The sequence below is a fragment of the Diadema antillarum genome, unplaced genomic scaffold (assembly GCF_040938485.1).
Source record: "Diadema antillarum isolate AM-2024a unplaced genomic scaffold, OU_Dant_1.0 seq00003224_RagTag, whole genome shotgun sequence".
NCBI lineage: Eukaryota > Metazoa > Echinodermata > Echinoidea > Diadematoida > Diadematidae > Diadema > Diadema antillarum.
The window spans coordinates 28,847-41,907 of record NW_027273809.1 but is presented as its reverse complement, the minus strand read 5'-3'; positions in this window follow the sequence as shown (position 1 = coordinate 41,907).

Genomic DNA, 13,061 nt, shown 5'->3' with positions numbered 1-13,061 from the left:
GCATTTGGCCTAATTGCTCCAGAAAGCGCAGAAATGATAATACCTGCCCCAATATTTCTCAGTTACTGTAATGTACATTATTCATTAAAGATGGAGATGACTGATACGTACTAGTATGTGGAAAGCATTGGCCATTCGGCACCATGAAAAGCTACAAAATATTGTTAAGGTCAGTAACTTGTCCTGTATACTGGTTACACTTCATAGTCAGGGTCAATGTCCTAATTCTTATCAGTATTCTCCCACACATATATCTTGTACAGATTGAATATCCTTTGTCCTAAAGTCATAAAGTGGAGGGCTTAGTTAGCCCCTATGTATTAATTGAAACCAAGACACACACGTAAAAGCTCAGTGTTGGTGCCTAGAATAAAGCAGTAATTGTAGCCCTTTTCTCATCTACTATACTGACCATGCAAGAACCTATCCTTTGTCCTTCCCTAGTAGCTAGACGTTTGATGTCACCCCTTTGTAATAGTCTCAACTTTATGTCTCTTTGTCCTATTGTTGTAGCCATGCCTCCCTCCAATTACCACCCTATTGCCCGATTGTACCTGTATTAGTTTCTTATTTAATCTCTTCTATGACTATGGAAGTAGCCAACTGGTTAATTGTTTGTATACTTGGCTGGGAATGATGCCAAGCTAAAACTCCTGTTTGGGAGTCAGTCTGGATTTGGTCCTCCTGAAGTCAAGACGCCAATAAATGTGCTCTCTTGAAATGCAATGATTTATGTTGGTGTGATCGATTCATTGACTCTTGTTCGAAACGCAACACTGGTGAGCAGCGGTGGGATTTAGACTTATACATGCCATCGAAACGCTAACACTTTCATCGTTGAAATGCCACAAAATTAAAGACGTTGGATATGCACTGCCAACAACCTGCAAACAAGATGGACCACAAGGCAAGGGCTGGCGACTTCTGTGTGCTGTAAAGTCTGCATGACAACCGTCACCACAAGGACAATGAAGGTCCTTACTCTTCTGTTGTTGGCATCAGTAGCTCTGGTCTACTTTGTTACATCATCAGATGTCAAAAGGGGGATCGAATCATCGGTAGACACAGTGATCACTGAAAATGGTTTCTTTTACCCCGTGACCAGCGACAAGGAAGTGAGGAGAAATGTTTCTGATTTGCTTCTGAAATCGATGCCAAAGCCAACAAAGAACTTTGCTGCACTTGCAATTCATTTGAAAGTATGCGGATACCAAGGTAGCAAGTTCCATCTCGTCATGATCCAGGGCGGGGACTTTCCTCGTGGAGATGACACTGGAGGCAAGATGACACGGAGGACGACAGGACTGATGATGACAACTTTAAAGCCAAACTACCATGGACCTGGCTGGATGAGCATGACAAACGCTGGCAGGAACGTGAGCGGATTGCTGTTCTCCATGAGTAAGAGCACGACCGTTGAGACGTCTTGGCTGGACGGGAAGCACATCGTTAGGTAGATAAACCCGGCACATACAATATCACCGTGACAACGAAGAGACTTTGACCACACCACAACATGAGTGCAGTGATCGACAAATTAGTGTTTCTCCTTCTTCCCGGTACGTTTTTCATAACTACACATGGTCTTTGGTTTTTTAATTTGTAATAAATTTCATTGTTAGAAGACATTCGTGAAATTCAGTTAGTTCCACAACTAAATCTTGCAAGTAATGTGTTTTGTTTCGATATTCTATAGAGAATGCACACACAATGAGAAATGTGTGATGAAATTTTATCATTGGCACGAAAATGAAGACGACAGATGAAATTGAAACCCTGATGGGGGTTGTCAAATAGATAATGAGTAAAGGTGCCTAGATTTAAAGAATTATAGAGATAATTCAGTAATGTGCATTGTTGTTCGTATATGGGTGTTTTTACTGGTGAATTGCCCTGCAACTATACAAAGTTGCCTTAGCTGAAATTTCAGGCAGCAATGACCCAACTTGTAATAGCACACGTATGTGAATAAAGCTACAGTTTATCGAAAACATAACAAGAGGATTTCTCCGAAGTGTCGCTGGTAGTTAAAAATATTTATAGATACAGTTGTACCAATAAACCGTATGGAAAATTATGACAGCATCTGCATCTTTCCTGGCTTGGCATACCAGTGTAGGTGAACTTTTATACATGTGATAGAATTTAGTTGGATATGTCAAGTGAATGCAATTATAGTACCCCTTTAGTTGAGTTGACTAGTTGTGTACAAATGATACATGCCAGTGTTGTAGAGGTTAAGCTCCAAGGTTTGTAGAGTGTACAAGCTTGTATTGAGGCTAAGGAACAATCTGCCCTGCATCTATACAAAGATGCCTTAGCCGGATATATCCGGACCGCAGAGAAATTCCTGTAGAGTTTTGCATGTAGTTGTTTCATAGAATGTTGAAGTAGACTTAAGGGTATCAAGATTTGCGTCACCACTTGTCACCCAATTTAGGTTTTACACTGTGATTAATTGTTCAGTTGATGCTGGTATTTAATTTGCATAGGATCCAAGTTTCACATTAGGGTTTGTTGTCTCTGTTTATTTCATCCCTCACTCTAGTTTTCTATCTGATTTCATTACACTGAGACGGAGACCAGAATGTTTACACCTATGCATTATGAACAGGAATTGGTGTACTACCCATGCTCTTATGTTGCAAAAGTTTCTAAAATGAATTAATATCCTACAGTACTGATCTGTTCTTAACTCCTGTTCGTGGTTAACCTTTAATTTTCTTGTCAATGGCGACCACATTGTATGTACACTGTACATGTCGTTTTACTCATGATCTCGATGTGTTTACAAAGTAGCATCTCTTCCGTTTAATAGTTTACCTCGAATGAGGATATACTGTCTGTTCTTCTCTTTCTTCTCTTACAATTGTCTTACTTCTTCGTTATCTTTTCTTCTGTAATGTTTCATTCTTTCTACAAAACTTAGATTTTCGAAGCTTCAATAACCAATGTCTTTGTTCTGATTTTCAATGTGCATGTTATAGTGTAACTGTATAATGTAAGATTAAAGGTAAGCGTTATTTGTTGATAGATGGACGTAGAGTGAAAATGTAAACACTGTAAATTTGGGTTGTTGTTTCTGTTACATGTTGTCTGTTCGTGTCATTACTTTTTGTCCATGTACATGATTATACATCGCTGTCAGTTGTAATATATTTTTGAGTTGTTTTGTGATGGGTTCACTATTTGAGAGCTATAAAATATTTGGACTATTTATTAATTATAGTTTAGATAAATGTGACAACCTCTCTAACACCTTGTACGAAATCTTCACTATCATTCTGTTACACCTCCTGATTCTGTTTCTCTCTTCTCTTTCTGTCAAGTGTCTTCTCTCTCTCTGTCTTTCCATGTCATGTATCCGTACTGCTAAATTCACCCTGTTGTAGGTTGTGTATTGAGGACAATACCTCTTTTCAAAGGGGGGAGTAGTGTTAAGGTCAGTAACTTGTCCTGTATACTGGTTACACTTCATAGTCAGGGTCAATGTCCTAATTCTTATCAGTATTCTCCCACACATATATCTTGTACAGATTGAATATCCTTTGTCCTAAAGTCATAAAGTGGAGGGCTTAGTTAGCCCCTATGTATTAATTGAACCAAGACACACACGTAAAAGCTCAGTGTTGGTGCCTAGAATAAAGCAGTAATTGTAGCCCTTTTCTCATCTACTATACTGACCATGCAAGAACCTATCCTTTGTCCTTCCCTAGTAGCTAGACGTTTGATGTCACCCCTTTGTAATAGTCTCAACTTTATGTCTCTTTGTCCTATTGTTGTAGCCATGCCTCCCTCCAATTACCACCCTATTGCCCGATTGTACCTGTATTAGTTTCTTATTTAATCTCTTCTATGACTATGGAAGTAGCCAACTGGTTAATTGTTTGTATACTTGGCTGGGAATGATGCCAAGCTAAAACTCCTGTTTGGGAGTCAGTCTGGATTTGGTCCTCCTGAAGTCAAGACGCCAATAAATGTGCTCTCTTGAAATGCAATGATTTATGTTGGTGTGATCGATTCATTGACTCTTGTTCGAAACGCAACAATATGTTCCGGTTTGGCACGCACTTGTCCCATACGCACTCCCCAGACGCCACAAAGTTCTTTTGGCACTGCATGAAGAAAACATAAGTTGCTGCCAGCTGACACGTTTGGTGCAACGGACATCGTACCAAACTCCAGATTACTTTCAGCCCATGTAGGTACGAGGGTGCTTGGACAGAGTATTATATAAAAGTTTTAGTTCTGATTGTAAATTCTAAACGCATTAGCTTTGGAACATAATCAAGCGTCGACGCGGCCCTGTGACGTAAATGAATTGTAATAACATTATCTAGCCAGAGATGAGAGTGATATGGCAGAGCTGCATTGAGATCTTGGCGGGTGAGACATCAACGGGTGTTAATTGTGGAAATGTTCGAAAGGAAGTAGTACCAAGGAGGTACTAGGCAAAGCCTAGTACCTCCTTGGTAGTACTGACTTTGATAGTATTAATTCATGCGCAGCGCCAAACCTATATTCAACGTTATACCTGCGTGTACTTTGAGCAAACGCGTCGCTATGTGAATTGGATTAACTTATCCAAACCTTCTGTCTCAAATACGTCTTGTCTATTTGGAAACTAGGATAATCCTACATTGATCCTGTTTGCTTTTTTGGTATATCAAAACTCTGAACGTGCTCTTTGCACTTAATCCCACATAAAGTCCCACACTGAAACATCTTCGCACTCTCGTCTGTAAGAATCAGTCATTGTGGATAGTAATGTTTTTACCAATATTGTAGCCGTCAGTATTTCCGGTGGGCGAGCTGGCAAACATGATACGTGCTTGGCCTTTAGCTTGGAGACTGAACCTAAGCTCGTACTCGCCCGTTGTATGACTGTGTACTGCAAACGTAGATGGTGTATTCCCGTCAGTGTAGAATACCTGTAAGGCTACAATAAGAGGCATTGTCATGTGATGAGACAGCATACAGAAAAACGGAATACCCAGATAATGTTGATAGTTTTATCGACAGAATGAGAATTTGGCAGTGCGTTTTATCTGTTTCATTTCACTTTCAATTTTCACAACATGTGGTGTTATATGGACAAGAGCTGCGTTACGGCCTGCAAATAAAAAGAAAGAATCGTGACAAATGAGTCGTACGTCATTATTACTGTCAGTTTTCTTCTTTTTATCGTCAAATTCATTTTCTGGTGTTTTGACTAACAAGTGATTCGGTCTTACCTCCTCCTTGAAGACAATCTGGTATCTCTTCTATGACGTCAGTGAACCCTGAAAGGCAGTGTTGAAAATGTTTGTACACACATTATGTTTCCACGCTTTCAACCTTCCCTGTCAAAACATAACGTTTTACATAGCTCATCTGGACCATGGGTTCAAGTTAGCTTTTGTGATTATCTAATCTATTTTTTCTCCGTCTTCTGTCGTCCAGTGTCCATAGAAATGTGATCATATTTCATCGTCTTCCTTTGCTGAACCCTTATGTCCAATTTAACTAAACTTAACAGGATTCAGTCTTAGGGATAGGTAATTCAAAGTTGACGAAATGTTACAGCATGTCCCCAGCAGTGGGGCCAGGACGAGGACAAAAAAGGCCACAACTCCTTTAATTCAACAATTCAAAGATCTTCTTCACACCCATATGTAGGGAAACAAAGTTGTATATTGCCAGTTAGATACTCTTTGGGGTTAAGAAATATATTTGTTAACGCTCTCCATGACAGTGGCAGTGGTAATAACTATGAAGGGAACAACAAGTTTTGGTTGGGCCAACTGATCAAGTGTAACTAGTTTCGTGATGTACGTGAAGCTTCAAAGGGTTACAGCATGACACAAAACTTGTTCAAAGTATACAACAAACGTTCGGCACGCCTAGCGGCCAAATCTGTGTGCGTTGAAGCCGTAATCTTCTTCAATAATAGTAAAACATCCAAGTTGTGTTGTACATAGTTCGATCGATACTGTTACGAACATGTTTATGTTGACAGTAACAGCGGTGGCCTCATGACCTCTGAGGGGTGACATTTAGAAATGGAAAATTAATAGTCCATTTTCCCTCTAGTCTTCCAAAGACCTGCGTGATTGATGCTTAGAAGGGATCATCCTGGTTGGGGTTCTCTACATTTTACAAGTCTCCCACAATGGGCTCGAGAAGCTTGGCCCAAAACAAAACACTGTCGTTAGAGTAGGTGAAGATATCTTTCATGGAATAGAATGGATAACCTTTGTTCATGGGAGATCCGTTGGTGGCCACATACTGGCCTATGAATACAATGTATATCACCATCTCTTTAATCATTGTTACGTGTGTATTGTATTGTGTGTACTATTTGTATACATACTTAACCAATTGATAAGTTTCGATACAGTATGATTCTTTATAGGGCTATTAAAGAGTTTAGTCGAATACATGGGCACCACAAGAAATGTTTCATTAAGATTGTTTATCTTAAAGTGTGAAAGCGTTAAGCGCGCGTTACGTTTGTTCACTAAGCAAATTCTGACCCAACTACAGGGGAGTGTTTCATCAACGTTTGTCAGCGCTGACAACTTGAATCACCATGAACAGTCAGTGACCAGAGCATCTCAGCCAATCAAAACCAAGGATTTTGCTGAAATTGTCAGCGCTGACAGTTGTCAGCGCTGACAAACGTTGATGAAACACCCCCTGAAGTGGGCCTGAACAGCCGAGGATGTGTAAAGCTATCGATTGATTCATCAAGCTTCTTACCTAGATATCGTTCGTATACAGGGTTCGAGTTAGGAATATGTGAAGTTTACAATTACCAGTGTTATGATGATGAAAAACCGGGCTTACCGACAACGTTTGGGATCATGTTGAAGAAATACCAGTCAGCAGCGTCTGAGATGAAAGACAAATACCCCAGGTACCTCAGGAACAAGGAGTTCACGCCTGTCAGCTCCGCAATCGAATCCGAATTTTTTTCACCCACTTTCAGTGTTTGGTCCTCGAATTTCAGATAGAAGTGTGCCGGAGTATCATCATCGAGCGACTGAACTGGCTTGTAGGTGACCGAGATGATGGACTGCTCGTTTAGGCGAATTTCGACAGCCAGTTCGGTTCCACCTTCCACTCGTTCCAAGACTTTTCAGAGTGAATAATGATAATGGAAATGTTTGCGATATGTAACAGTAACTACTAACGTCTATTCTCTTATGACAGTAGACAAGCATGATAGGGATTATAACAATTATGACAATGATAATAATGAAAATGATAATGATAATGGTGATGACAGAAGTACGAATAAGTGATGATACTAATGAATTAGTGTCGACGATAAAAATTAACCAGGATAGATGTTGAAAGTACTATCTATTTTTGTTGCGCTAAATAGCCCTCGTTTAAATGTGAAGCACACCGCGTAAAGATTACTGTGACTTTTCGATCCTTGAAATTAAATCCATCTATCTAACTTATCTAAAAATTAGACTAGACTTTGGAGGATATCAATGCATCGCTTTCTAGACAGTCTTTGTCTCCCATGCTTGTCAGCCTTCACCACTTGAAAAAAAAAAGTGTCATGATTTGATTCAAACATTCCGCGTCTGAATCAGTATCATAAGAGGAGAAAATTCGTCTGATAATGAATCAGTATTATAAGAGGAGAAAATTCGTCTGATGATGAAGCAGCATTATGCCCATATTGATTATATTCTTTTCTTTTCAAATAGTATTTATGGAATTCAACACATACACGCACACATATAGATATTGTGAAGGAGTTAGCGATAGCTTGTGCAAAACTCACCGATGTAGTAGCAGTTATCAGATTTCTGTTCTTCAGCCAGTTGTAGTGCCGTCGTCCCTGACCACTTTAGGGCGAAGTTTATTTCAAAGTCCCCCTTTGGCAACTTCTCAAAGGGGTAGAGAATGCACGCATCTCCAGTTGTGTGCGAGGTAAACACGCCTAACAGTGAACATCAAACATGCACATGGACTACGTCTAGGACTGGCGTTTATTGAAACGCATTGATTTTTATTGTAAAATCATAAACTGTAGGTTTTCGAACATGCTTGAAATGATGTGACCTGGATTTTACAGATTACTGAAGGATAGGGAGGTAAAGAACTAATGCGTATTTCTGTAATTGACCCAAACAGTCAACATATTTGACAGCAACAACCTAAAACGACAAACCTCTATCGCTGAGCTCCAAAAGACACACACACACACACACACACACACACACGCTTACGCATAAAACAACGAATCTATGTAATCACGATTAACACTCTTGAAGACAAATCCACACCTAGTATAGTACTTGCATAGTATATCATTTAACGTACATGTATAGGAATGAACGTGCTATTGCTCTGTTTATGAAATGCGATCAACGAAAGGATTTGAAATTCGTAATAGTCTTAAAACTGCGAGATTATTCAACTTAATGTGAAAAAGAAAATAAATCGGTTGCTGGTTCAATTGAGCAGGAAACACAGAATCGCGTAGATACCTACAACCTTTTCTAAAAAGCTAAGAAGGGAACGTTTAGTGTCAGGTACATACTGTAGGTCTACATAATTATTGTTGCTCTATGTGTTCAACAACAAACTGTTTCAAAACATTAAAACTAATTAAAAGCAGGTGACCAATAAAATCAAAGAGAGACATTTCCTGGATCAATGGACTTGGTTAGCGATATGATTTCGGTGTAGCGCTGGAAGTTAGCTTAGTCAACTATCAGTCCACCAAATCCTTTCGAAAGCTTCTCAATGAAAGCCACTTATTAATTATTGTCTCAGACGTATCTAAGGTCTCTTATGATTACACTGCAACCACTGGGTTACTACAGGTCTGCGATTTGTCGTTGGTTTTACGAATAACGTACCTGGATAGCGTGCGAAGGTCCAATAGCCCGCGACACCATCTGTTGTGAACCCCACGTGGTTGACTTCGAGTGGTTGTGGGTCGACCCAGACGAGAAAAGGATCTAGTGAATCACCCAAACCGATGGCAAGAATGCCTTGATAAAACAGGATCCAAAAGACACTACCCCTCTCGCCGCTTATTCTTCCGAGGGTGTTTTCAGTGACGAGAGGATCGCATTTGTGGCATCGCCGGATAACTGCTCTCGAATTCAGGTCGCTGCCAAGCTCTGTTTCGATTAGAAGCGAAAATTTAATGCTTGTCTATTGTAAAGTCAAGATATCGATAAACAATAGCATTAATCCTCCAATTCTTCACTCATTAATTACGCTTTTCCTGACGGGACTCCTCTTTTAAACTCATTATTCGATTTAATTGTTTTTAATGTATATGGAGGAATAGTATTCCCAACATCGCTTTTATCTTCATTGTAGTAACATTATCAGTTAGAATCCCTGTATCGCATATGTATTATGAAGAAAATTGTACAGTATTTTGTGAAAATCTATTTCATTGATTCTTTTTATATCTTAATCATGACGACTCGTCACAATTTGGCATAGCTCCCTCGACCTAAAGGCCAGCACAAATCATGCTGTACTATTGACTGCATCATATCGCACCTGTTTGTTTGTTTGCTTGTGTTGGGGGTTCTGCTGCAAGTATTGCCTTGTATATATTTGTAAACCTTGGGCCCGTTGCATACTAACTACCGTCAAAATTAGGCATCACAGCCAATCAGCATCAAGGATTATAAAATTTACCGCTAATTTGAAGACTTACCGCTAGAAAGGAGCGGTAAGTCCAGCGGTAAGGGTTTTATGCAACAGGGCCCTTGAGTGTACTTGTCTCAAGTTCCTTGTCAGCGTTGTTTGGGATAATCACTTTATGAAACTGAAACTTTGCGCAATAAATAGGTTCCCCTCTTCAGTCCTTTTTGGAAAACAGTGAACGATGATGAGAGAGGTATAGCTTATTGGGATCAGTGATTTAACAGGCGTGATATCAACGGACAGTAGATATACCGGTAATGTAGATATTAAAGAGATGTTTACATCACAAGAACATGTTGTACGCATTATTCTACAATTATATTTTCTATGTTATATTATGTATTCTACCATATTGTGAGCCCTATAGCCCATGTATTGCTTCCCTGTTCATACTTTGTGTTATACGTCAACTGTGCCATTTCCATGTGAATGTATGTAATGTTAATGTTATCGTCATTTTCTTTTGGCTGAATAGATAAATAAATAAATAAATGAATAGATAATAATAATAATAATAATAATAATAATAATAATAATAACAATAATATCAGCTTTTCTATGAATTTCTGCCTAAAAACATCGCTTGTGCTCCTAAAATCCGTCCGTTAGAAAACATGAAAGTCATGTCAGATTAAGACATGAGTGTAAAACGTATCAATAGTTCAAAATCCAAATGAAGCATAGATTAGATGACTAAGCTGTGCGGAAGAAGTAATAAGATTTCAGCGTATTCCTTTGGCATTTTTGTTATCATATCATGACTGTGACTACGAAAATAACCGAAGATTAAAAAACGGTATGGAAAAAAGATTAAGAAAAAAAAATCCTTTTGGCCGCATAATACATAATAATTATTCTGAAATGTTAAGAAATCATTAAAGTTTTATAACGCCATCGCGCCATGTTAATATAGAGTTAGTGTAAACATTAGATGAAAGGGTCGGGCTCTTTCCACTACCGTTCTTTTTTCTGAAGTTGACACCTGTCACGTCTGTAAGTTTGACAGACAAATAGAGTCCCATATGTCATCCCATGTCCAGCTGACGACGATCAATAATGATAATCGGATGCAGTACATGGTTGATGCAGTATAAATAATCACGTTCCGTGATAGAGATCCCCTACCAGTGACCTGGTTTAGTGTACAGCTATGGTGGAATTCAAACAAGGCGGGTTGTTCTTACAATACTGTCTGAGAGGTTAATGAAACAGTTGTGATTAAATTTACATAGAGACACACACCTCATGTTTTAATCTTATCTGTTTTGTATAGAATCGATATGCTGCACGTTTGTAAAAGATGGTCATATAGGCATAATCCAATTGCCCGGCTCTGTACTTTTCTTTGACAACATTAGAATTGATAATCATTTAATTATAAAAATCAAATGATGTTTGACATTTAATTTCTACAGGAGTGCAAAGAAAGCGAGAATGTAAAGTTAGGTGACAGTTCTGAAGGGGTACAACCAGACATTCCAAAGGTTCGTTATTCCCTAGGTTCGATTGTGCTAAACTGGGAAGAGGATCGCCTATCCGAAAACACAACAAGGTTCGTTAATTCGCAGGTGAAATAGGGGTAGTTTGTTCGAAAATGAAATGAGGTTCGCTTATCAGAAAATAGGAGTAAGTTAATCTAAAAATGAATTTGGGTTCGTTAATGCAAAAATGATATACGTTCCGTTATATCGAACTCTATTCACCTTTTGGGGAAAAAAACGAACCTTTGGAATAACAAACCAAATAAAGAAAAATAAACCTTCGTTTCAATACAACAAATTCAGATAAATGAATCCTATTTCATTCTGGAACCCCTGGGGTAAACAAATTATGCATGTCTTCTGATTAACGAGCATTATATATGAAATATGGTCAGGTGCAACCTTTGCACATCAGAGATAATCGACCAGTATTAAACACATCAAAGATGTTTTGAAAGAATTTTGGACTTAAGGAAAAAAAGCACCTATTGTCGTGAGACAAGATACGAGAGATTAATAAATATAGAGACACACCTGTCTCAGCTTGAATGCTTTAAGTTTTTAAACCCTCTTCCCGTCCATAACCGTGTATTCTATTGTTGTGGGTGAGGGGGGGGGGGGAGGGGGTATATTTCTTGTCGGTATACAAGGTCATAAATTTCACGTTGCATAAACATGTCAGCGTTTGTACCCTTACCTGTGAAATCATAATTATGTTCGTTTTTATTTCTATTGTTCTTCCCATATAAAAAGAATATATATATATATATATATATATATATATATATATATATATAATGTTACTAATAAAGCTATTTTACATCACTGACAATCGCTTAAACTTGCTTCGTCAATGAGACTGTTACACGTCCTGCATGCTGCCTACGGATATCAAAATCAGACTTTAAATTTTTCTTTTTTGGAATACCCAACTGACAGACTGAAAAATCATAACAGCTTTTTTGGATATCTGATGTAAAAATCAAATTATTGTTCGTAGTTTTTTCTCGGTAAGGAATTTTTCTTAATCAAAATATATAATATGAATATCAAATTATGCTTTGAGCATCGCGTAGAGGGACAATAAACCTGTTTTCATCTTTTTGTAGGAATCTATTTTCACTGATTATTAGCAGGAATAATTGAACAGAGGGAGTAGTCTCTTGTTAATTCCAGGCATATTTCTGAAGAAAAAAAAAGTCGAGTTACAAGGCATTATTTCTCACCTATTTCGTACATTGCGTCCAGAACAGTGCTCTCTCGAGACAGAGCGATGAGGGCGCTATACTCCGCTCTCACTTCAAACTTGACGAATTTGGCCTCACTCGACAAGCGGGGAAGCACCCAGTTGTAGCTGAGATCAGTACCAGTTTCAAAGGATTGACAGTTGTCGATGCTTTCCATGGGGCTGATGGCCAAGCCTACAAAGAAATGATTCAATCATGTATTATAATCTTTCTGACTGATGAAAGTGAATTTTGAGTAGGTATAAAAACTCATCCGAGCATCATAGATTATTGTCATAATGGAAATGAATTCATAGCATACGATCATCCTCGCAGCAAGTTATTGCAGAGTGAACACAAATTTGATCCGAATAACTACCAGGAGTGATAAAAAGAAAGAAAGATTTTGAACAACGAAGAGAGGGGGAGAGATGAAACGTTACATCAAAGAAAAAAATATTGACGTTTGCTTCCGACTTTTCGACAATCTTTTTCTCTCAGTTGAGGAATGAAAATCTGTTTTTAGTATGGTATAACCTGTGTGATAAGATTAAGCGTATCATTTATTTGATGAAGTTGTGACATTCTGTGACATTTTATATGCATTTTTAGTCCCTTGAAATGATTTTCCTATACAATGTATTCTTTGCCATGATGGCACGCGTATGGTACACAA